Source organism: Trachurus japonicus, chromosome 8 (assembly GCF_045865225.1).
Source record: "Trachurus japonicus isolate A0001 chromosome 8, Traja_1.0".
Taxonomy (NCBI): domain Eukaryota; kingdom Metazoa; phylum Chordata; class Actinopteri; order Carangiformes; family Carangidae; genus Trachurus; species Trachurus japonicus.
In genome coordinates, this window is record NC_140914.1 from 3,276,131 (window position 1) to 3,301,995 (window position 25,865).

Below are 25,865 nucleotides of genomic sequence, written 5' to 3' on the forward strand. Positions count from 1 at the left end.
TCACTTCTGACTGTGTCGTTCTTAATTTCAGGAACTGTCTGTACAGAGTATTTTTCTTCTTGCAGGCATTTATCAATGGTTTTGTGAGCCATGGTTTCCCCTCCTTGTTCTGATTTGTGTGTCTTTTTTTCATAGGACAGTGTCTGTCATACAGTGTTTTAAATGTTTGCAAAAAGGAGTCATATGCATCATTCACATCTGTTTCATTGTAAACATTGTTCCAGTTTTGCCTCAGTAGTTAATTTTTCAGTGCATTCATTCCTTCTTCGGTCCTGACCCTAATGTAAATGTTTTTGTTAGGTGTCTGTCTCACAGTGTGTTTCCAGTCATAGATAGCAAAGATTGGTAGGTGGTCACTTATATCATTTATCAGGAGTCCTCTTGTTATGTCGTTAACGTTAGTAAAAATATTATCAATTAGAGTAGCACTGTGTGTTGTGATCCTGCTAGGGCGCGTGATGAGAGGTTGTAAGCCCATTGTATACATCATATTAATGAATTCGTCGATCATCGTGTTTTGTTTTGGATTGAGCAAGTCAATATTTACGTCACCACAGATGAAAACTCTCTTTTGGTTAGTTTCTGATAATATTTCTCCCACACATTCATTGAAATCTTCTATTTTTGAATCTGGTGCTCTGTAAACACAGCTTACAACTATATTTTTACCATTTGTCACACATATTTCAATTGTCACACATTCCATTAAGTGGTCAACAGCTTTAGACATATTTTGTACAGTGTCATACTTAATTTCATTGTCAATGAACAGGGCCACTCCTCCTCCAATTTTGCTTCTTCTGTTAACACAAACAAGCTTGTATCCATCCAGGAAAAAATCCGCTCCTTTGTCTTCATTAATCCATGTTTCCGACACCGCAATGATATTGAAGTGATGATTGAAGTGTTGTAGGTATTCCTTGATGTGGTCAAAGTTAGTGTATAGTTTAACTGCTGTTAAAGTGAATTAGAGACAGTTTTCCATCCATCTCAATGCTCTGATTGTATTGATCTTCAGTGTAGTACTGGCATTTCTCAGTCATGTTAAGATAAAAGTGAGTATTCGGGTCAATTCCTTCATTCGGGTCTGTTAAGGTATGGTTCACATCTTGATTTATAATCAGCTCCACACTTTCAAGTTCAGCAATCCTCTCTGATATTTCCATCATTTTTTCAGTCTGTGTAGGAACCCTTGTGCTTTGCTGTGTTGATGTTATGGAGTGTTTGTGAGCCATACCTTAGTTGTTGAATTTCTCCAGCTCGTCCTCGCTCCTTATTTGTATTATTTGGACATCCTCAGGTGATGATCCATTCGTTTTGATGTAGATTCTGCAGTTTGCCGTCCAGGTGTGTTGAATCTTCCCCCCTTTCTTCAGTTGGCGAGCTTGTCTGGCAATGCCAGCATTCTTTTTGGTGAGATTCTCATTGATGTAGACGTTTGAGCCTTTGAGCTTCTTGCCCTGTTTCAGCAGTGCAGTCTTGTATTTTCTATTGGTGAATCTCAGCACGACAGCTCGTGTTCCAGCATCTTGCCTCCGGGGTAAGAGGTTCCATCTGTAGGCTAAACTAAAAATGTGCTTAAAATCACTTCTCTGCTGAAGTCGGTGTGGTTTTGGAAACAGCGTGACGTTGCTGTTAAACCATGCTCATTATAAACATCACGACAGTCCAGGATCCGTTTTAACACATGATCCTGTCGCAGTTCATTCATGTTGTTTACCAGAGACCGGATATTGAAGAGGAAGAAGAGGAATATTGCTGGGCATCCCGATAGCAACATTACCAAAATGAAGCCAACTTCAGGGCGAGCAGTTTAGCGCTTAACTCTCCTTTCTTTCCCAGCATGAGAGCCCTCTGGGCCGGCGGAGCATCCGACGTGAGACCTCAGCAGTCGCGAGTTGATCCCCCCCCACCTCCCTCCCCCTCGCCTCTCCTGACACACACAGAACCTGTAGTAGGTCTATGACTCTCAGCAGCAAGTTGACGTGACATAGGGGCGCCCTAGCGACCACACCACTAACTTGACGGCGAGTTTTGTTTTGTCTTTTTTTTTTTTTTTTTTTGGAGAGCGCTCGTGTGCCCTCACAAAGATTGCACCCTGGGCAGTCGCCCATATTGCCCATAGCTAAAACCGGCCCTGCTCACTCCAAGTGAACCTGAGTTAAGAAGGTCCACAAGAGAAATCAGAAAGCCTGATAGACTGAACTTCTAAACAAAGACAATTCAATATGCATGTTAAACATGTTGAACAAAATGTATATTGATTGATGTTGGGAATGTGTTATAAATGGTCTAGTTTTGGCTTAGATATGAGTTATGCAATCTGATATAAACTGTTTATACTGCTTATGTGTTGCAGAGTTATGCTGAATGAGAAATGGTTGAAATAACTGACACAGCTAATGTGATGATTCATGTTAATGCATTTTACCATAGAAAAGGGGGGATGTTATGATTGGATGTTATTACATGTTTGACCGCTAGGCGGCAGTACTGGTTTGTAGTCAGCTTACCGTACTAACTGAGTAGAGCAAGACTGCATGAAGCCACATGTATGTTATTGAGAACGTGAGACATTAAACTAAGTTACTTGCTATCAACACGGCCTCATCCTTGGAACACGAACATGACACCAGGTATTATATAAAAATCAAAAACATGGGGTTATGTTGACAAAGATGTATGAGAGTTAAGTGTTACTTTTAAGTCAGTCTTGACAAATGTAGAAGAAATGGTTGCCAGCCACATCCTATCAAAGGTCGGTGGCACAGTGGTTAGCACTGTTGCCTCACAGCAAGAAGGTCCTGGGTTCGAATCCCCGGCCGCCCAGGTCCTTTCTGTGTGGAGTTTGCATGTTCTCCCCGTGTCTGCGTGGGTTTCCTCTGGGTGCTCCGGTTTCCCCCACCACTAAAAACATGTTGGCTAAATTAATCCTCCAGTCAGCGCCACTGACCAAAGGCACTGGCTCATAATCTGGAGTTGGTCCCCGGGCGCCGCACCGTGGCTGCCCACTGCTCCTCAGGGATGGGTTAAATGCAGAGAAAGAATTTCACTGTACTAGCTGTATATGTGACCAATAAAGTACCTTTTAAAGGTTGCAGAGCTGAGAGATACATTGTGTCGAATCCTTTCCATATGCAACAAATTAGTAATTTCTGAAAGCCAGGCCTTAAAGGGAGGTGCCTCATCACTTTTCCAATGAGATAAGATGTTCCTTTTTGCAATGACCATTCCATATTGTATAGTTTTACGGTGCAAGTTGGTGAGCATAGAAAGGTGTCGAGAGCCGCCTAGAATTGCGGTGAGAGGATCTGGAGAAATATTACAGTTATATACCTCAGAAAAACATTTGAAAATATCAGACCAGAATTGATTTAATTTGGGACAAAACCAAAATAGATGGCCCAGAGTTCCCTCCGCTGATTTACATTTTGAGCATATTGGAGATATAGAAGGGTAGAAAGAGTGAAGTTTAACACAAGAGTAGTGTAGCCTGTGGATAACTTTAAACTAAATAAGTTGGTGTCTCGAATTGATTGAGCAGCTGCGAATGTCACCAAGGTAAGTTTCCCAGTCATTGTCACTTATTGACAGAGCTAAGTCTTTTTCCCAAGCCTCTTTCAAATGGTGGGATGACGTCGGGTTAAGTAAGTTAAAAAGGTCGACGAATCGTGAAGTAAGTCTCTTAGAGTCGGGGGAACGGTTCAGAAGAGTATACAGTTCAATGGGAGCTGGTAATGACTGAAAGTGAGGAATGTTTTTACAGACGAAATCTCTAACCTGTAAATAGCGGAAGAAATGCGTATCTGACAATGTGAATTTCTCTTTCAGCTGAGTAAAGGTAGCAAAAGTCTTATTGAGATAAAGGTCCTCAATGGTAGTGATACCCTTATTAACCCAGAGCAGAAAAACGTTGTCCGACAGTGAGGGTGGGAAACTGTGGTTTCGGTAGGGTGGAGGTTGAGATTTCAGGCAGGTTAAACGATTTCCTTATTTGGTACCAGATTTTTAAAGAACTTGTAACTACGAAATTATTTCCAGGATTGGATTTAGGGGGCTGAGCTGAGGAGAAGAGGAGGGCAGGCAAAGAACTGATAGGGAGACTCCATGCCATGACGGGGTGGAGGCAATAACATTACCTTGTCGTGGATTTTGCCAGTACATTAATACTCTACAGTTCGCAGCCCAATAGTAGTGGCAGAAGTTTGGTAAACTGAGGGCACCAGCTGATTTGGGTTTGGTTAAATGCTTTTTAGAGATACGATGCGCCTTGAAACCCCACACGAAAGGTAAAATGAGTGAATCTATTAATTTGAAAAAGGATTTGGGTAAGAAAATAGGTAGGTTCTGGAACAGGTAGAGGAATCTGGGAAGAGTAACCATTTTAATTGCGTTGACCCGACCTATAAGAGATAATGGTAGCAGTCTCCAGCATTCAATATTCGATTTTAACTTATCAATCATGTCGAGGAAATTCAATTTATAAATTAGCTTGGGGTCTTTAGGAATTGTAACTCCTAAGTACTTGATTTTATCATAGACAATTTTAAATGACAAGTTTTTAAGAAAATTTGGGTCCAGATCACCTGTGAGCGGCAAGAATTCACTTTTATCCCAATTTACAGTGTAGCCAGAAATTTCACCAAATTTTTCAATGAGTCCTAATAAGGGGGGGAGAGAGACTTCTGGGCGAGACAGAAACAGAACAACATCATCCGCGTACAGCGAGATGCGATGGTCTACTCCTCCCAAAATTAAAGGGGCAATAGAAGGGTGATTCCTGATACTGATAGCCAGGGGTTCCATAGCAACAGCAAATAATAAAGGGCTGAGGGGGCAGCCCTGTCGGCAGGATCGTTGCAAAGTGAAGGCAGGAGACCTGTTGTTGTTGGTGATGACCGAGGCAGTGGGGCGAGCGTATAGCATTTTGACCCAGGAGGCGAAATTCTCCCCCAAACCAGACTCCTTAATTGCAGATAAAAGGTATGACCACTCAACTTGATCAAACGCCTTCTGAGCGTCAAGGGCGAGAACGGCAATTTTAGAATATTTGCTAAATTTAGTGTACATAATATTCAGCAGACGCCTAACATTAAAAAACGAAAATCTACCTGGAATAAATCCAGTTTGGTCTTCATGGATAATATCTGCAATACATTTATTAAGTCTGTTTGCAAGGATTTTAGTAAACACCTTAAGATCACAGCCAAGGAGCGCAATGGGCCGGTATGAAGAAGGGTCTGTCTGGTTCTTCCCTTTTTTCAGGATCAAAGAGATGTTGGCAGAGTAAAGCGTTTCTGGAAGCAGACCAACTGAAATAGAATGGTTAAACATTCTTAACATAAAAGGAGCTATAATGTCTAAGTATGCTTTGTAAAACTCAATGCCAAATCCATCTGGTCCAGCGAAAACGTTAAAAAGATGAAGTGGCTGGGGCTGCTGAGGTAGTCATCTGGTTGAGGAGGAAGAGCAGCTTGTTCCAAAAAGAAATTCTGTAGCCTAATGTGTGCTGTAATAATGTGTGCTTATCAGTTGTTCAATAACTCTTAACAACTAAAAGTACTTTATTTGTATTTTCTTATTTTCAGACTGTGTATAGTTTTAAAGAGGCACCTCTGTAAATACAGCAGTTATAGATAGCAAAAAAAAAATGGAAGAAGAAGCAGCAATAAATAGGTCCAGGGGAGTCATGCTATTTTTTTCCAGGGGGGGGGTTGAGTAGTTATGAATGAATGAATGAAAATGTGTTTATTTCGGTCAGGTCATTCAAAGTTAAAAGTCCAACAGAAAACATCAGTTCAACTAGAAAAGAGCCAAACCGAAAAGGAATAGGCTGAAGCTATCGCTTATTTTCGCCTACCCTTCTTACATGATCAACTTCATCAGATCACATCATTCAAAACATCAAACAGAAATCATATCGTTTTGTATATATATCCCAAAACATAATTCCATAATAGTGTCAGCTACGTCAACCACATCTCTCATATTTATCAAATATCTTTTTCTTAAACAAACGTTTGAATTGATACATTGACTGGCACATCTTCAAATCGTCATCAAGTGCATTCCATATACTTACACCCCTTACTGAAATACATTGATCTTTTATTTAAGTCCTGGACTTTGTTTTGTCCATCATACGTTTCCCTCGGAGCTCATATCTACATTCCCTTTTTTTTAAACATGATTACAATTTTACAAGGTAACAAGTTGTTATACACTTTGTACATTATCAATGCTATTTTATAGTCCACTAAATCCATAAATTTGAAGGCCCTTAATTTAATAAATAATTCATTTGATGGTTCTCTATAATTTGACTTGGTGATAATCCTTACAGCTCTTTTTTGAAGAATAAAGATCGGTTTAGTATGGGTAGGATATGCATTCCCCCATATTTTTAGACAGTACGTTATGTAAGGAACAACCATTGTACAATACAGAATATACAAAGCACGCTGGTTCAACATATCTTTTACCTTGTATAATATGGCGATTGATTTGGCTAATTTTGATTTGACATGATTAATATGCATTTTCCAATTCAGTTTATGGTCCATAATGACACCTAAAAATTTTGTTTCAAACACCCTTTCAATTTCTGTATCCTCTATTCTCAATCTAACTACTGTATCTGTTTTACGGTTCCCAAAAATCATACATTTTGTTTTACTTATATTTAAAGATAACTTATTTACATCAAACCATTTCTTTACAAGTTTCATCTCATTTTAGACAGTATTATTATATCAGTTAACTGGTCCCCAGAACAGAAGAAATTTGTATCATCTGCAAAAAGGATGCAGTTCATATAATTCGACACTTTACAAAGTTCATTCAGATACAAAATAAATTAAAGCCGCAAGCGGCGATGACGGGCCCTCGCTCGCCCATGCCACCGCGGGGCCTGAGGCATGTCGGGGCTGCAATGCTTCGTTCATCCACCAGGTGGCGCTAAGCAGTTGTGGGTGGGTGCGTTCAGGGGCGGCCCCTCATCACTCATGTGAAGTTTGGAGTGAATCGGACAAAGCATGAAGGAATTATGAGCAGTTAAAGGTTCGTCCACCAGGGGGCAGTAATGGGATGCGTGCAGGTGTGTTCAGGGTCAGTCCCTCATCACACATGTGAAGTTTCGTGGAAATCGGACAATGTTGATGTAAAATATGCCACTTCCTGTTTCCACTAGGGGGCGAATGAGTGAGATCGCCTATGAGTACATAGAAACGTTGAGGTTGTGACCCTGGATCTGTGTACCAATTTTCATGTTGATAGGAGTTCAATAAAGCCTTCCAAAGGGCAAACGTATTGTCATGGCGAGGAATTGTCGCCGCGCCCCCACACGGACGCCATTACTCGTAGCTTCACAGCGTTCATGATGGAGCTTCACCAACTGGTTCTGCATGTATTAGAAGTGGAATGAAGTTGATGGGGCAAAGAATGTACATTTTCCAAATTTTAGTACACTTCCTGTTACCACCGGGGGGCGCTATGAGTTACGTGGGAAGTTAATATATTGGGACGTTCAGGGCGGAGCCATCATCATGTCCAGCAAGTTTGAAGTTGATTGGATGAAGTATCTGGGCGTGAGAGCCACTCGTATGGACATGGCGAGCACGCCAAAGTGAATTGAGCGCTGGCAGCCACGCCCTTTGACCTACGGACTCACGGAGCACAAGATAAGCTCAGCGAGGTCTGGAGATGTGGTATACCTAATTTGAACTTGATCGGGCGAACGCTCTGGGAGGAGTTAATTTTAGGCGGGAAAAATCTACACCAAAATGGCCGACTTCCTGTTGGGTTTAGGGCGTGGCTCCAATTCAATTTTTTGTATGTTTGGGTATGATACACGTGTGTGTCGAGTTTTGTATGTGTTCGACAAAGTAAGCGAAATTTGTCTATGAAGAATTTCGGAAAAACTTCAAGGGGGCGCTATTGAGGCATTTAGCCACGCCCATAGGAAACGACTCTATCTGCTGAAAGAGCTCGCCATTCTTGACCCGTGTATGAAATTTCGTGAGGACACGACTTCGTTAAAGCCACGAAAAAGGCAAACGTAATTGTACGATAAAAAATCGCCAGTCGCCGCGGCGGCACACGGACGCCGTTCGTCGTATCTTCACAGCGTTCATAATGTAGCTTCAGCAACTGGTTCTGCATGTATTAGAAGTGGAATGAAGTTGATCGGGTGAAGTATAGATTTTTAATGAATTTTTGCGTACTTCCTGTTACCACCGGGGGGCGCTATGAGCCAGGCAGGAAGTCGATACATCAAAACGTTCAGGGCGGAGCCAACGTCATGTCCTTTGAATTTCAAGTGGCTACGACGAAGTATGTGCGCGTAATAGGCAAACGTAATTTTACGACAAAAAATCGTCAGTCGCCGCGGCGGCACACGGACGCCGTTCGTCGTATCTTCAAAGCGTTCATAATGTAGCTTCAGCAACTGGTTCAGCATGTACTAGAAGTGGAACAAAGTCGTTTTAGTGAACTACGTATTTTTAACGAATTTTTGTACGTTTCCTGTTACCACCGGGGGGCGCTATGAGCGACGTAGGCAAATAATATGTCGGATCGTTCAGGGTCTCGCCATAGATTTTTGCACCAAGTTTGAAGCGTCTACGATCAAGTATGTGGGCATGAGAGCCGTTCGTATTTACATGGCGAGCACCGAAACAGTCGCCAAACTTCGGGGCACGCCAGAGGCCAAGCGCTTTGAGCTACAGACCTGCGGAGCACAAGATAAGCTCAGCTAGGTCTGACGATGTTCTGAACCCAATTTGGAGCCGATCGGGCGTAACCCCTCGGACGAGTTTGTTTTGCGTAAACGAACTTTGAATCAAAATGGCCGACTTCCTGTTGGGTTTCGGGCTTCGCTATATGAGGATTTTTTGTTCATCTCGCATTGATAAATATGTGTGCCGATGTTGGTCCGCTTTCGTTAACGTCATTTTTTTCCCTATGGGTTTTTGGCAAAATTGTAGGGGGCGCTATTTAGCCATTTCGCGTCGACCATGTGCGACCACTCAAAAATATCGTTTTTCGGATCCGGCCGGACACCCATGCAAAAGTAGACGCATTTTCGCCTTTGGGAAAGGGGTCAAAATGGCGTTTTAAGGGTGTGGGAATAATAATAATAATTAAAGCCGCAAGCGGCGATGGCGGGCCCTCGCTCGCCCATGCCACCGCGGGGCCTGAGGCACGCCGGGGCCGTGGCGCGGAGCAGAAATGGAGAAAAAACCTGGAAGGAGGCCAAAATTGCAATGTTTCGTTCATCCACCAGGGGGCAGTCACCGCATGTGGTGTGGTGCGTTCAGGGGCCGCCCCTCATCACTCGTGTGAAGTTTGGAGTGAATCGGACAAAGCATGAGGGAGTTATGAGCAGTTAATGGTTCGTCCACCAGGGGGCAGTAATGGGATGCGTGCAGCTGTGTTCAGAGTCAGTCCCTCATCACACATGTGAAGTTTCGTGGAAATCGGACAATGTTGATGTAAAATATAGTACTTCCTGTTTCCACTAGGGGGCGAATGAGTGAGATCGCCTATGAGTACATAGAAACGTTGAGGTCGTGACCCTGGACCTGTGTACCAATTTTCATGTTGATAGGAGTTCAATAAAGCCATCCAAAGGGCAAACGTATTGTCATGGCGAGGAATTGTCGCCGCGCCCCCACACGGACGCCATTACTCGTAGCTTCACAGCGTTCATGATGGAGCTTCACCAACTGGTTCTGCATGTATTAGAAGTGGAATGAAGTTGATGGGGCAAAGAATGTACATTTTCCAAATTTTAGTACACTTCCTGTTACCACCGGGGGGCGCTATGAGTTACGTGGGAAGTTAATATATCGGGACGTTCAGGGCGGAGCCATCATCATGTCCAGCAAGTTTGAAGTTGATTGGATGAAGTATGTGGGCGTGAGAGCCACTCGTATGGACATGGCGAGCACGCCAAAGTGAATTGAGCGCTGGCAGCCACGCCCTTTGACCTACGGACTCACGGAGCACAAGATAAGCTCAGCGAGGTCTGGAGATGTGGTATACCTAATTTGAACTTGATCGGGCGAACGCTCTGGGAGGAGTTAATTTTAGGCGGGAAAAATCTACACCAAAATGGCCGACTTCCTGTTGGGTTTAGGGCGTGGCTCCAATTCAATTTTTTGTATGTTTGGGTATGATACACGTGTGTGTCGAGTTTTGTATGTGTTCGACAAAGTAAGCGAAATTTGTCTATGAAGAATTTCGGGAAAACTTCAAGGGGGCGCTATTGAGGCATTTAGCCACGCCCATAGGAAACGACTCTATCTGCTGAAAGAGCTCGCCATTCTTGACCCGTGTATGAAATTTCGTGAGGACACGACTTCGTTAAAGCCACGAAAAAGGCAAACGTAATTGTACGATAAAAAATCGTCAGTCGCCGCGGCGGCACACGGACGCCGTTCGTCGTATCTTCACAGCGTTCATAATGTAGCTTCAGCAACTGGTTCTGCATGTATTAGAAGTGGAATGAAGTTGATCGGGTGAAGTATAGATTTTTAATGAATTTTTGCGTACTTCCTGTTACCACCGGGGGGCGCTATGAGCCAGGCAGGAAGTCGATACATCAAAACGTTCAGGGCAGAGCCAACGTCATGTCCTTTGAATTTCAAGTGGCTACGACGAAGTATGTGCGCGTAATAGGCAAACGTAATTTTACGACAAAAAATCGTCAGTCGCCGCGGCGGCACACGGACGCCGTTCGTCGTATCTTCAAAGCGTTCATAATGTAGCTTCAGCAACTGGTTCAGCATGTACTAGAAGTGGAACAAAGTCGATTTAGTGAACTACGTATTTTTAACGAATTTTTGTACGTTTCCTGTTACCACCGGGGGGCGCTATGAGCGACGTAGGCAAATAATATGTCGGATCGTTCAGGGTCTCGCCATAGATTTTTGCACCAAGTTTGAAGCGTCTACGATCAAGTATGTGGGCATGAGAGCCGTTCGTATTTACATGGCGAGCACCGAAACAGTCGCCAAACTTCGGGGCACGCCAGAGGCCAAGCGCTTTGAGCTACAGACCTGCGGAGCACAAGATAAGCTCAGCTAGGTCTGACGATGTTCTGAACCCAATTTGGAGCCGATCGGGCGTAACCCCTCGGACGAGTTCGTTTTGCGTAAACGAACTTTGAACCAAAATGGCCGACTTCCTGTTGGGTTTCGGGCTTCGCTATAGGAGGATTTTTTGTTCATCTCGCATTGATAAATATGTGTGCCGATTTTGGTCCGCTTTCGTTAACGTCATTTTTTTCCCTATGGGTTTTTGGCAAAATTGTAGGGGGCGCTATTTAGCCATTTCGCGTCGACCATGTGCGACCACTCAAAAATATCGTTTTTCGGATCCGGCCGGACACCCATGCAAAAGTAGACGCATTTTCGCCTTTGGGAAAGGGGCGAAATTGGGGTTTTAAGAGTGTGGGAATAATAATAATAATAAACAGCGCGATTTCAATAGGGCTTTCGCTGGGCGACTTGCAGTCGCCGCTCGGGCCCTAATAATAATAATAATTAAAGCCGCAAGCGGCGATGGCGGGCCCTCGCTCGCCCATGCCACCGCGGGGCCTGAGGCACGCCGGGGCCGTGGCGCGGAGCAGAAATGGAGAAAAAACCTGGAAGGAGGCCAAAAACGCAATGTTTCGTTCATCCACCAGGGGGCAGTCACCGCATGTGGTGTGGTGCGTTCAGGGGCCGCCCCTCATCACTCGTGTGAAGTTTGGAGTGAATCGGACAAAGCATGAGGGAGTTATGAGCAGTTAAAGGTTCGTCCACTAGGGGGCAGTAATGAGATGAGTGCAGGTGTGTTCAGGGTCAGTCCCTCATCACACATGTGAAGTTTCGTGGAAATCGGACAAAGCATGAGGGAGTTATGAGCAGTTAAAGGTTCGTCCACTAGGGGGCAGTAATGAGATGCGTGCAGGTGTGTTCAGGGTCAGTCCCTCATCACACATGTGAAGTTTCGTGGAAATCGGACAAAGCATGAGGGAGTTATGAGCAGTTAAAGGTCCGTCCACTAGGGGGCAGTAATGGGATGCGTGCAGGTGTGTTCAGGGTCAGCCCCTCATCACACATGTGAAGTTTCGTGGAAATCGGACAATATTGATGCAAAAAAATGGCACTTCCGGTTTCCACTAGGGGGCCACATGAGCGACACCCCTATCAGATGGAAGAGGTCTCCACCCTGGACCTGTCTATCAAATTTCATGATGATACGAGTTCATTAAAGCCATCAAAAAGCCAAACGTATTTTCATGGCGAGGAATTGATGGTAGCCACGCCCCCACAGGGACGCCATTACTCGTAGCTTCACAGTCTTCATAATGTAGCTTCACCAACTGGTTCTACATGTTTTAGAAGTCGAATGAAGTTGATGGGGTCAACTATGTATTTTTAATGAATTTTAGTTCACTTCCTGTTACCACCGGGGGGCGCTATGAGCGACGTAGGCAAATAATATGTCGGATCGTTCAGGGTCTCGCCATAGATTTTTGCACCAAGTTTGAAGCGTCTACGATCAAGTATGTGGGCATGAGAGCCGTTCGTATTTACATGGCGAGCACCGAAACAGTCGCCAAACTTGGGGGCACGCCAGAGGCCAAGCCCTTTGAGCTACAGACCTGCGGAGCACAAGATAAGCTCAGCTAGGTATGACGATGTTGCGTACCTAATTTCAACTTGATCGGGCGAACGCTGTGGGAGGAGTTCAGTTTAGGCGGGAAAAATCAAAACCAAAATGGCCGACTTCCTGTTGGGTTGAGGTCATGAGGTCAAGAGGCTTTTTTGCATATCTGGGTGTAATACATATGTGTACCAAATTTTGTGAGTGTAGGACAAAGTTAGCAAAATTCCCTATGGGCATTTTTGGACTTTGTAGGGGGCGCTATTCCGCCATTTTGCGTCGACCGTGTGCGACCACTCAAAAATATCGAATTTCGGATCCGGCCGGACGCCCATGCAAAAGTACACGCATTTTCGCCTTAGGCAAAGGGGTCAAAATGGCATTTTAAGAGCGCAAGAATAATAAAGAATAATAATAATAATTAAAGCCGCAAGCGGCGATGACGGGCCCTCGCTCACCCATGCCACCGCGGGGCCTGAGGCACGCCGGGGCTGTGGCGTGAAGGTGAAAGGGTGAAAAAACCTGAGAGGAGGCAAAAAAAGCAATTTTTCGTTCATCCACCAGGGGGCAATCACCGCATGTGGTCTGGTGCGTTCAGGGGCCGCCCCTCATCACTCATGTGAAGTTTGGAGTGAATCGGACAAAGCATGAGGGAGTTATGAGCAGTTAATGGTTCGTCCACCAGGGGGCAGTAATGGGATGCGTGCAGGTGCGTTCAGGGTCAGTCCCTCATCACACATGTGAAGTTTCGTGTAAATCGGACAAAGCATGAAGGAGTTATGAGCAGTTAATGGTTCATCCACTAGGGGGCAGTAATGGGATGCGTGCAGGTGTGTTCAGGGTCAGTCCCTCATCACACATGTGAAGTTTCGTGGAAATCGGACAATGTTGATGTAAAATATGCCACTTCCTGTTTCCACTAGGGGGCAACATGAGTGAGATCGCCTATGAGCATATGGAGACGTTGAGGTCGTGACCCTGGACCTGTGTACCAATTTTCATGTTGATACGAGTTCAATAAAGCCATCCAAAGGGCAAACGTATTGTCATGGCGAGGAATGGTCGCCGCGTCGCCACACGGACGCCATTACTCGTAGCTTCACAGCGTTCATGATGGAGCTTCACCAACTGGTTCTGCATGTATTAGAAGTGGAATGAAGTTGATGGGGCAAAGTATGTACATTTTCCAAATTTTAGTCCACTTCCTGTTACCACCGGGGGGCGCTATGAGTTACGTGGGAAGTTAATATATCGGGACGTTCAGGGCGGAGCCATCATCATGTCCAGCAAGTTTGAAGTTGATTGGATGAAGTATGTGGGCGTGAGAGCCACTCGTATGGACATGGCGAGCACGCCAAAGTGAATTGAGCGCTGGCAGCCACGCCCTTTGACCTACGGACTCACGGAGCACAAGATAAGCTCAGCTAGGTCTGGAGATGTGGTGTACCTAATTTCAACTTGATCGGGCGAACGCTGTGGGAGGAGTTCGTTTTAGGCGGGAAAAATCAAAATCAAAATGGCCGACTTCCTGTTGGGTTGAGGTCATGAGGTCAAGAGGCTTTTTTGCATATCTGGGTATAATACATATGTGTACCGAATTTTATCGACATCGGACAAAGTCACTCAAATTCCCTATGGGGATTTTGAAAGTTTGTAGGGGGCGCTATTTCGCCATTTCGCGTCGACCATGTGCGACCACCCAAAAATATCGAATTTCGGATCAGGCCGGACGTCCGTGCAAAAGTACACGCGTTTTCGCATTTGGGAAAGGGGCGAAATTGAGGCACGAAGTCGGAGAAGAATAATAATAATAAACAGCGCGATTTCAATAGGGCTTTCGCTGGGCGACTTGCAGTCGCCGCTCGGGCCCTAATAAACAGCGCGATTTCAATAGGGCTTTCGCTGGGCGACTTGCAGTCGCCGCTCGGGCCCTAATTAAAGCCGCAAGCGGCGATGACGGGCCCTCGCTCACCCATGCGACCGCGGGGCCTGAGGCATGTCGGGGCTGCAATGTTTTGTTCATCCACCAGGTGGCGCTAAGCAGTTGTGGGCGGGTGTGTTCAGGGGCCGCCCCTCATCACTCATGTGAAGTTTTGTGTAAATCGGACAAAGCATGAGGTAGTTATGAGCAGTTGATGGTTCGTCCACTAGGGGGCAGTAATGGGATGCATGCAGGTGTGTTCAGGGTCAGTCCCTCATCACACATGTGAAGTTTCTTGGAAATCGGACAAAGCATGAGGGAGTTATGAGCAGTTAAAGGTTCGTCCACTAGGGGGCAGTAATGGGATGCGTGCAGGTGTGTTCAGGGTCAGTCCCTCATCACACATGTGAAGTTTGGAGTGAATCGGACAAAGCATGAGGGAGTTATGAGCAGTTAATGGTTCATCCACTAGGGGGCAGTAATGGGATGCGTGCAGGTGTGTTCAGGGTCAGTCCCTCATCACACATGTGAAGTTTGGAGTGAATCGGACAAAGCATGAGGGAGTTATGAGCAGTTAATGGTTCATCCACTAGGGGGCAGTAATGGTATGCGTGCAGGTGTGTTCAGGGTCAGTCCCTCATCACACATGTGAAGTTTGGAGTGAATCGGACAAAGCATGAGGGAGTTATGAGCAGTTAATGGTTCGTCCACTAGGGGGCAGTAATGGGATACATGCAGGTGTGTTCAGGGTCAGTCCCTCATCACACATGTGAAGTTTCTTGGAAATCGGACAAAGCATGAGGGAGTTATGAGCAGTTAAAGGTTCGTCCACTAGGGGGCAGTAATGGGATGCGTGCAGGTGTGTTCAGGGTCAGTCCCTCATCACACATGTGAAGTTTGGAGTGAATCGGACAAATCATGAGGGAGTTATGAGCAGTTAAAGGTTCGTCCACCAGGGGGCAGTAATGGTATGCGTGCAGGTGTGTTCAGAGTCAGTCCCTCATCACACATGTGAAGTTTCGTGGAAATCGGACAATGTTGATGTAAAATATGCCACTTCCTGTTTCCACTAGGGGGCAACATGAGTGAGATCGCCTATGAGCATATGTAGACGTTGAGGTCGTGACCCTGGACCTGTGTACCAATTTTCATGATGATACGAGTTCATTAAAGCCATCATAAAGCCAAACGTATTTTAATGGCGAGGAATGGTCGCCGCGTCGCCACACGGACGCCATTACTCGTAGCTTCACAGCGTTCATGATGGAGCTTCACCACCTTAGTCTGCATGTTTTAGAAGTGGAATGAAGTTGATGGGGTCAACTATGTGGCATCAGTACACGTTAAGGTAAAACCTGGCCACTTCCTGTTACCACCGGGGGGCGCTATGAGTGACGTAAGAAATTAATATATCGGGACGTTCAGGGCGGAGCCGTCATCATGTCCAGTGAGTTTGAAGCTGATCGGATAAAGTATGTGGGCGTGAGAGCTGTTCGAAGGTGAAATGGCGAGCAAACGAAAAGTCGCCAAAATCCTCAAGGCCCCAGAAGCCACGCCCTTTGACCTAGAGACCTGCGGAGCACAACTTTTGATCAGAGTGGCATCTCGGTGGTCTCTAGCCAATTTGAAGTCAATCGGACAAAATCTGTAGGAGAAGTTAGATCAAACAGGTCAAAAGTTCAAATCAAAATGGCCGACTTCCTGTTGTGATTTCACCATGTCATTAAGAGGCTTTTTTGTGTGTCTTGCCATGTTCTATAAGCCCACCAAATTTCATGCATGTAGGTGAAACGCAAAGGAGGGGCTGATGTTTTGAAATTTTCTAGGGGGCGCTATTCAGCCATTTGACCACGCCCATTCCCAACGACTTTAAAATATCAAATTTTTCGCGAGTCCTGATGTGCATGCCAAAATTTACGCGTTTTGGGGCATGTTGAAGCCCCCAAAAATGCGATTTTAGGGAGAATATAATAATAATAATAATAATTAAAGCCGCAAGCGGCGATGATCGGCCCTCGCTCGACCCATGCGACCGCGGGGGCCTGAGGCGTGCGGGGGCCGTGGCGCGAAGCGAGAATGGCAAAAAAGCGCTGCGGGAGCGGAAAAACGCAACGTGCGGTTCGTCCACTAGATGGCGCTACGAAGCCAAAAGCGGGTAGCGGCGTTCAGGAGCTGACCGGGATCAAGCCCCTGACGTTTGATGTGAATCGGACAATGTAAATGTAAAACAGTTCACTTCCTGTTACCACCAGGGGGCGCATTTGTATGAATCCAGATGTGGGTAGGTGTGATCAGGGGCTGACCAGGATCACACATGTCAGGTTTGAAGTTAATCGGACAATGTAAATGTAAAACAGGTCACTTCCTGTTACCACCAGGGGGCGCATTTGTATGAACCCAGATGTGGGTAGGTGTGTTTAGGGGCAGTGGCTCATCAAATATGAAAAATTTGAAGTCGATCGGACAAGTTAAGTGTAAACCAGGTCACTTCCTGTTACCACCGGGGGGCGCATTGAGTAAAGTGGGCGTGCCATTCAGTGGAACGTTCAGGGTGGAGCCATCATCATCTTCAGCAAGTTTGAAGCTGATAGGATGAAGTATGTGGGCGTTAGAGCTGTTAGAAGGTGAAATGGCGAGGAAACATGAAGTCGCCAAAAATTGGCAAGGCCGCAGAAGCCACGCCCTTTGACGTAGAGACCTATGGAGCACAAGGTTGGATCAGCATGGCATCTCGATAACCTGTAGGCAATTTGAAGTAGATCGGGCGAAATTAGTGGGAGGAGTTAAAGATTTTAATGTAAAAAATGGTCACTTCCTGTTACCACCGGGGGGCGCTTTGAGTAAAGTGAGATATTGATATATCGGGCTAATCAGTGACTCACCCCCATAATTTCCTTCAAGTTTGAAGTTGATAGGATAAAGCATGTGGGCGTGACAGCCAACCGAATGTTGGTGGCGATCGAGCCTATGTTTGGCGCCCATTGGAAGCCACGCCCTTTGACGTATTGACCTACGGAGCACATGCTGTACTCAGCTAGGTCTGAAGATGTTGTCTATCAAATTTGGAGCGTGTCGGGCGAACCGTTTCGGACGAGTTAATTTGGCGCCAAAAACGACCAATTCAAAATGGCCGACTTCCTGTTGACATTTCACCATGACATTAAGAGGCTTTTTTGTATATCTGGGTATGGTACATATGTGTACCGAATTTTGTTGGTCTACGCCAAAGTAAGCGAAATTGTCTATGGGACTTTTTAAAATTTGTAGGGGGCGCTATTTCGCCATTTCGCGTCGGACATGCGCGAGCAGCACAAAATATCGAATTTCGGAAGAAGCCGGACGTCCGGCAAAAAGTTCACGCATTTTCGAGTTGGGGAAAGGGGCGAAATTGGGGTTTGAAGGCGGAGAAGAATAATAATAATAATAATAATAAACAGCGCGATTTCAATAGCCCCTCGGGCGAGTGCTACTCGCCGCTCGGGCCTAATAAACATAGCAATTACAATAGGGCTTTCGCTGGGCGACTTGCAGTCGCCGCTCGGGCCCTAATAAACAGCGCGATTTCAATAGGGCTTTCGCTGGGCGACTTGCAGTCGCCGCTCGGGCCCTAATTATAGCTGCTGCGCAGCAATGGGTCGGGTCCGGGCTACTTTTGGGCATATTTAGGCAATTCTGAGCAACAAACAGGAGAATAAGAAGACAGGACAGTTGACCTTATAATGTTCAATTTGCATCATTTGGGGAGACCGTTGTCTATCGCACTGAGCTAATTGACAAGTGGCATTCAACAGTGGCTTCACAAATTGAGTAAGCCATTCACTGTCGTGTAGGCAGATTTGAAACCACAGTAAAAAGAAAAATCAGTTTTTGAGGTAAAATAATGATATGTATTTGTAAAACATCTACTATGAGTCTAAGATGTTAGGAGCCTTCGCACATGGTCCAGTCCAAGCTATTTGGATTTTTAAATTTAGAGGCTTGCTGTGATGCCACCATTAGGACAATTGTCTTGCATTTCGTGTTGAGGACAACTGACATTTTGATCTGTCATCATCATCATCATCACCCTTGCTGGGTCTCTAACTCACAACCTCTGACACCAAGAACCAGCTCCTAACTCGCTGAGCTAACTGGCTGGTGGTGAGACCTGCTGTGTAGCTTCATTTATCCACTCAGGGAGTCAATGCCCGGGCAGCTGTTGTGAACGCAGATTTCAAAAATGGTCAAAAAGTCAGAAATTCTGTTATCTAAACAAAAATCTGTTAATACATAAATTGCATCTAGACAGCAAAACAGCTTGAGGACATGTGACATTTTGATCTGTCATCATCATCATCACCCTTGCTGGGTCTCGAACCCACAATCTCTGACACCAAGAACCAGCTCCTAACTCGCTGAGCTAATTGGCTGGTAGTGAGACCTGCTGTGTAGCTTCATTTATCCACTCAGGTGAGTCAGTGCCCGGGCAGCTGTTGTGATGAAATGGTCAAAAGTCAGAAATTCAGTCATCTAAACAAAAATCTGATAATACATAAATTGCATCTTGACAGCATGGAAATGTTGGTGATTTGTTTTTAATGATAAGTGTTTTGCTTCATAAGAGAAAATCTGATGTTTATAAATTCCACACTCACATTGGCTGCAGTTGTTCCCATGAGAGCAGAATTCAAAATGTTCTAGAAAATTCAGTTTTTGAGATAAAATTCTGATATTTGCTAAACTTCATCAACCATGACTCCAGAATATTCTCTTTTTTTTTCAGGAAGATTGAAAATGTATTTATCAAGAATTTGATGGTATATGTTTACAGTACTGTTTACAGTCAAACGTTTTCATGCACTGTAGGCTCAATTTTTGCTTAATCAAAAATCCGAGAAACAAGTTTTGTGGAGGACGGTCTGGAGATGCTCTGTAGCAAGTTTGGTGACAATTGAGCAAAAATTGTGGGAGGAGATACATTTTAAAAGTTTTACAGTTATTGAAAAAAACAGAGTGATGGACTTCATAATTTGTAATGAGTTTAAGTGGACAAAAGTTTCAGCAGTATTGAGGCTACATTGTGGTGAAGTTTCAACACTGTAGCATCTACCGTTGGTTTGGTAGGAATTTTTAAAGTTTTTAAATTTAAACGCTTATTGTGCCCCCCCTAGGAGGGGGGGGCACATGTCCTTGGAGTTGAGTGAATCTGGCATGGGACTGAACCTTTGTGCAAAGTTTGGTGAGTTTTCGCCCATGGGAAGTATGACTTCCTTGGAAGAAGAAAGAAAGAAAGAAAGAAGAAGAAGAAGAAGAATTCCTAGGAATACAATAGTGTCCCGGCAGCTTAGCTGCCCGGACCCTAATAATTTTGGCCCCAGCACTGACCCTTGCGGGACCCCACATTTAACCTTTAATAACACAGAATCAGTTTTATCACAGGATACATATTGCCATCTATTACTTAAATAAGAACACAACCAGGAATTATAGCTGCTGCGCAGCGATGGGTCGGGTCCGGGCTACTTTTGGGCAAATTTAGGCAATTCTGAGCAACAAACAGGAGAATAGGAAGACAAGACAGTTGACCTTATAATGTTCAATTTGCACCAGTTGAGGATTGAACCCACAACCTCTAGAACCAAAGACCGTTGTCTATCGCACTGAGCTAATTGACAAGTGGCAGATCAATAGTGGCTTCACAAATTGTGTAAGCCATTCACTGTCGTGTAGGCAGAAAAAGAAAAATCAGTTTTTGAGGTAAAATAATGATATGTATTTGTCAAACATCTACTATGAGTCTAAGATGTTAGGAGCCTTCGCACATGGTCCAGTCCAAGCTATTTGGATTTTTAAACTTAGAAGCTTGCTGTGATGCCACCATTAGGACAATTGTCTTGTGTTTCATGTTGAGGACATTTGACATTTTGATCTGTCGTCATCATCATCATCATCACCCTGGCTGGGTCTCGAACTCACAACCTCTGACACCAAGAACCAGCGCTTAACTCAGTGAGCTAATTATCTGGAAGTGAGACCTGCTGTGTGTCTTCTCAAATAGACTCAGGGAGTCAGTGTCCGGGCAGCTGTTGTGAACGCAGATTTCTGTTATCTAAACAAAAATCTGTTAATACATAAATTGCATTTAGACAGCAAAATAGCTTGAGGACATCTGACATGATCTGTCATTATCATCATCACCCTTGCTGGGTCTCGAACTCACAATCTCTGACACCAAGAACCAGCTCTTAACTCACTGAGCTAATTAGCTGGTAGTGAGACCTGCTGTGTAGCTTCATTTATCCACTCAGGTGAGCCAGTGCCCGGGCAGCTGTTGTGATGAAATGGTCAAAAGTCAGAAATTCAGTCATCTAAACAAAAATCTGATAATACATAAATTGCATATTGACAGCATGGAAATGTTGGTGATTTGTTTTTAATGATAAGTGTTTTGCTTCATAAGAGAAAATATGATGTTTATAAATTCCACACTCACATTGGCTGCAGTTGTTCCCATGAGAGCAGAATTCAAAATATTCTCAAAAATTCAGTTTTTTAATTAAAATTCTGATATTTGCCAAACTTCATCAACCATGACTCCAGAATATTGTCATTTTTTTTCAGGAAGATTGAAAATGTATTTAGCAAGAATTTGATGGTATATGTTTACAGTACTGTTTACAGTCAAACGTTTTCATGCACTGTAGGCTCAATTTTTGCTTAATCAAAAATCCGAGAAACAAGTTTTGTGGAGGACGGTCTGGAGATGCTCTGTAGCAAGTTTGGTGTCAATTGAGCAAAAATTGTGGGAGGAGATACATTTTAAAAGTTTTACAGTTATTGAAAAAAACAGAGTGATGGACTTCATAATTTGTAATGAGTTTAAGTGGACAAAAGTTTCAGCAGTATTGAGGCTACATTGTGGTGAAGTTTCAACACTGTAGCATCTACCGTTGGTTTGGTAGGAATTTTTAAAGTTTTTAAATTTAAACGCTTATTGTGCCCCCCCTAGGAGGGGGGGGCACATGTCCTTGGAGTTGAGTGAATCTGGCATGGGGTCGGATGTTTCTGTGAAGTTTGGTGAGTTTTCGCCCATGGGAAGTATGACTTCCTTGGAAGAAGAAAGAAAGAAAGAAAGAAGAAGAATTCCTAGGAATACAATAGTGTCCCGGCAGCTTAGCTGCCCGGACCCTAATGAGCTACCCCTCTGACACCATACTTACACATCTTTTGCATTAATAATCCATGATCGATCATATCAAAGGCCTTTTTAAGGTCAATGAAAATTCCTATCGTGTGTAATTTATTGTCTGTGGCGGTGGTTATTTCATCCATGAGTTTCATAAATGCTAATCCAGTAGACTGGTTTGTTCTAAAACCATACTGATTCTCACTCAGGATGTTATGCTTTTCTATAAAACTATCCAGTCTTGTTTATAGTTTCTCCAAAATTTTTGAAAATTGCGGAAGCAAAGAAACTGGTCTATAATTTGTCACAAGATCTTTTCCACCAGACTTATACAAAGGAATTACTCTAGCTGTTTTCATTTCATTTGGAAAGATTCCAGTTCTGAGTGAAAGATTAAAAATATAGGTCAGAGGTTTCACCACACCTTATATGGTGTCCTTAATTAAGGCCATGTCAAAACCATTATTATCTGTCGACCGTTTTCTTTTAAATGCTCTGACAATCCCCATGAGTTCTGTTTCATAAGTGGCTGTGAGAAACATACTATTTACATTCATTTCTGTCAAATTACTTACTTCATCCGTATTAATTGGTTGGGCAATATCACTTGCCAACCTCGGTCCTACATTTACAAAAAAACTATTAAATTCGTTTGCAATATTTTCCTTGTCGTAAATATGAATATCTCCCTTTAAGATGGATTGGGGAAAGTCAGCTTTTCCAGTGTTCTTTCTAATCAAGCTGTTAATTACTTTCCAAGTCTCTCTGATATTGTTTCTACTATCTTCCATTAATTTACTATAGTAATTCTCCTTACTTATCCTAATTATCTTTGTCAATCTATTTTTATATAGCTTATATCTTCTTTCAGCTTTATCTGTTCTACTTCTTATAAATTCTCTGTATAGTATATTTTTCTTTTTGATTGCATTCTGTAGGGTTTTGGATATCCATGGCTTATTTTCTTTTTTACTTTTATCACGGCATGTTCTCAGTGGGCAATTTCTATCATAACACTCTTTGAATATACTTAAAAATGAATTATAAGAATTGTCTACATCAGCAACATAAACAGATTCCCAGGTTTGTCTCATCAAGTCCATTTTTAATGACTCCACTGTTTCTGTATTTCTCAATCTAAATGTTGTTAATTTTTTTCCCCCAGTATTTCCCCTTATATTGTACTGAAATGTTGTAAAAATTGGTAAATGATCACTTATATCTTGGATGAACAACCCCCCTACAGTTGCATCTATGATGTTAGAATAAATATTGTCAATTAGAGTTGCACTGGACCTAGTAATTCTACTTGGTTTAGTGATCCTTGGGAATAGACCAACACTATACATGGTGTTAATGAAGTCAGTTGTTCCCGTATGACCCTGTGGGTTTAATAAATCAATGTTGAAATCCCCACATGCAAATACAGTCTTCTTATTAATTATTTTTTCATACAAATCAATCATTTGTTCCTTAAGAATTTCTATTCCACATACAGGAGCTTTGTAAACACAACTTGTGATTATATTTTTAGCTTTCTCCATCTCAATTTCTACTGTTATGAATTCCAACTTGTCATCTATCCCTTTAGACATATTTTTCACTTGCTTACAATGTAATGTCTCATCAACATATAAGACCACGCCCCCACCCCTTTTTCTTCTCCTATTAACATAAAACATGCGATACCCCTGCAGTTATCGTCCATTTATCGTTATCGAGGCGAACTGCTCAATATATCGTGATATTGATTTTAGGCCATATCGCCCAGCCCTAAGTTGAGATGAGTCCAGAGAGAAGAAGGTGAGAGCAGTCGTAGTGTTTGTGATTCAGAGCAGCATAGAACGAGCTCAGAGCGCATGCAGCGCATTTATTCCCCGGCATAAAGATGCACATCTGCCCCGTATGTGCATCTTAAACTCCATCTCTACTCTTATTATCCACCTGATATTTTGTCTGACGACGCTGTGTGTCAGTAATGCGGACTGTCTGACGGACAGAGCGCATTTATGCACCGGCTGCGCTCTGTCCATCAGACATGACGTCATTTTATTTTTTATTACAGTTATCGGTTACCCGGGTAACACCAGGTTAGGTTACTCGATTAGGAAATTATTCGAAATGCCCATCCCTACTGAGAGCAGATGTGGTCAGAAACACAGCAGCTGGTGGATGTTGTGGAGCTGACAGAACCATGGGAGGAAGCATGAGAGGAAGCAGCTGAGATCCACAGAGCTGGCAGCAGAGGCAGAGGAGGCTGGAAAGCTGCGCTCCAGTGGAGGCTGGCTGTAGGGAGCTGTTGGCAGCTAAAGTCTGCTCCCTGGTAGCTCAACTGGCTGGGAGAGGCTGGAGTGTGAAGCAGGAAGTGAAGAGCACGGCACACACTGCAGCCACTTCCTGTCAATGAGTGTGAATGCTGAGAATCAAGGTGAGACAGGTGAGAGCAGAGCTGCTAGTGTTGGTCTTGTTGCTGCTGACATGAAGCAGCTGCAGAGGCTCAGCTGGTTTGTTTGGAGGCTCACCAAGATGGGCTGAAGGTTGTTGCTTCATGTGGCGGCTCAGGCTCAGAGTGTTGACTCAGTGCTTGGCTGAGGGCAGGAGTCAGAAGCAGCTCAAAGTGACAGCTGAGCTTCTTGAACGTGGGCTTGTGTGAGCTGTTGAACACAGTCAGTGTGTTAGCAGAGCAGAGCAGCAGCACAGAAGCTGAGTGATGAGCTGCTGTGGACGGGCTCACCACAAACAACCTGCTTCACACACTTTCAAAACGCCCACGGAGAAAAGCTGACCACGTCGTTCTGAAGATTGTCACAACTTGATGTTGCTGTCAAACAGCCCTGAACTCTGGAGCCGTGTTTGTCGGCCATTGAAGCGGCGTATCGCTACGCACACGCGCACTATGACGCACACTGTATGAGTGCAGATGAGCTGTTGGAGTGAGAAGGAGCTCAGTGACAGAGTCTCTGAGAAATGTGGCTGCACAACATGAGTTTGTATGGATGGAGCCACAGGTGGAGCTGACAGGTGAGGAGGCGGAGTCACTGCGTCTGTGTTGAAGCAGCAGCAGCTTCTCATGAATATTAATTAGCTGTTTTCTCTCTGTCACTGTTTAACCTGCTTCCTGTTGCTTCAGCTGTTGGACTTTGATTTTCTAAACTTGTTCTTTCTGAAGCTTCTTCAGCTCTGAACAGATGATGAGACACTGAACGCTGTCAACAAGGAGCTTTGTCCTCAACTCACTGCTTTTATTCTTTATTCAGATTGAAGAGCTGCTGGTTGTCAGAGATCAGCTGTTCTTCTCTGGTCTCAGCTCTGAAGTCCAACCCCTCCCACCTGAGACACCTGAGACACCTGAACCTGGGCTGGAACGACCTGCAGGATTCAGGAGTGAAGGATCTGAGTGGTTTTCTGGAGAGTCCAGACTGTAGACTGGAGACTCTGAGGTCAGTTCACTGACTGTTGTATCTGATCCACCTACAGTGGATTAAAGTGAACTTATAAAAATATATTTTCTTCTGAAAACATTAAATTGAAATAGATTATTTTCTGTGTTTCTATATTTAGATTTTAATGCATCTTGAGCAGGACATGTCCTAAAACAAAAATACTTTTCTTCTAAATAATCTGTGACAAATGATGTAAAATGAGTCCAGAAACACAGAGTTGTATTAATTCCTCATTTGAGTCCAGATTTATTTTCCTCTTTATTCAGATTTGTATCAAAAATCAAAGTTACACCACTTGACACTGGGTTTCATCACGTCATTGACCCCTGTGCTGTTAGTCGTTTATTGATTTAACCCTGATACGAGTTGATCAATAAAGTTATTAATAATAATAATAATAACAGAGAAGAAGAAAAATACAAAGTTAGTTAAACAGAGTTGTATTAATTCCTCATTTGAGTCCAGATTTATTTTCCTCTTTATTCAGATTTTTACAAAAACACCACCACTATGGTGCTGTGACCCCCGACCTCTGACCCGTCTGAACCAGCACTGATGCTCATATCATGTCTTCACAACGATGGGTTGTCCATCTTTTCATTCTCCACACACACTCGTTATTTAATAGCACACACTTGTTAATTCACAGCACACACTCGTCATCTACTCAGTGAGATCAGGA

The 25,865-nt window shown here is 43.9% G+C and overlaps 1 protein-coding gene across 1 annotated transcript in view; it reads left to right on the top strand.

Annotated features, from left to right (window-relative positions):
• Positions 1 to 25,865, top strand: part of LOC146982342 (NLR family CARD domain-containing protein 3-like) — a gene marked incomplete at its 5' end in the record, with an annotated part of 44,457 nt that overhangs the window by 13,305 nt on the left and 5,287 nt on the right. The gene's annotated exons all lie outside the window — the stretch shown is intronic.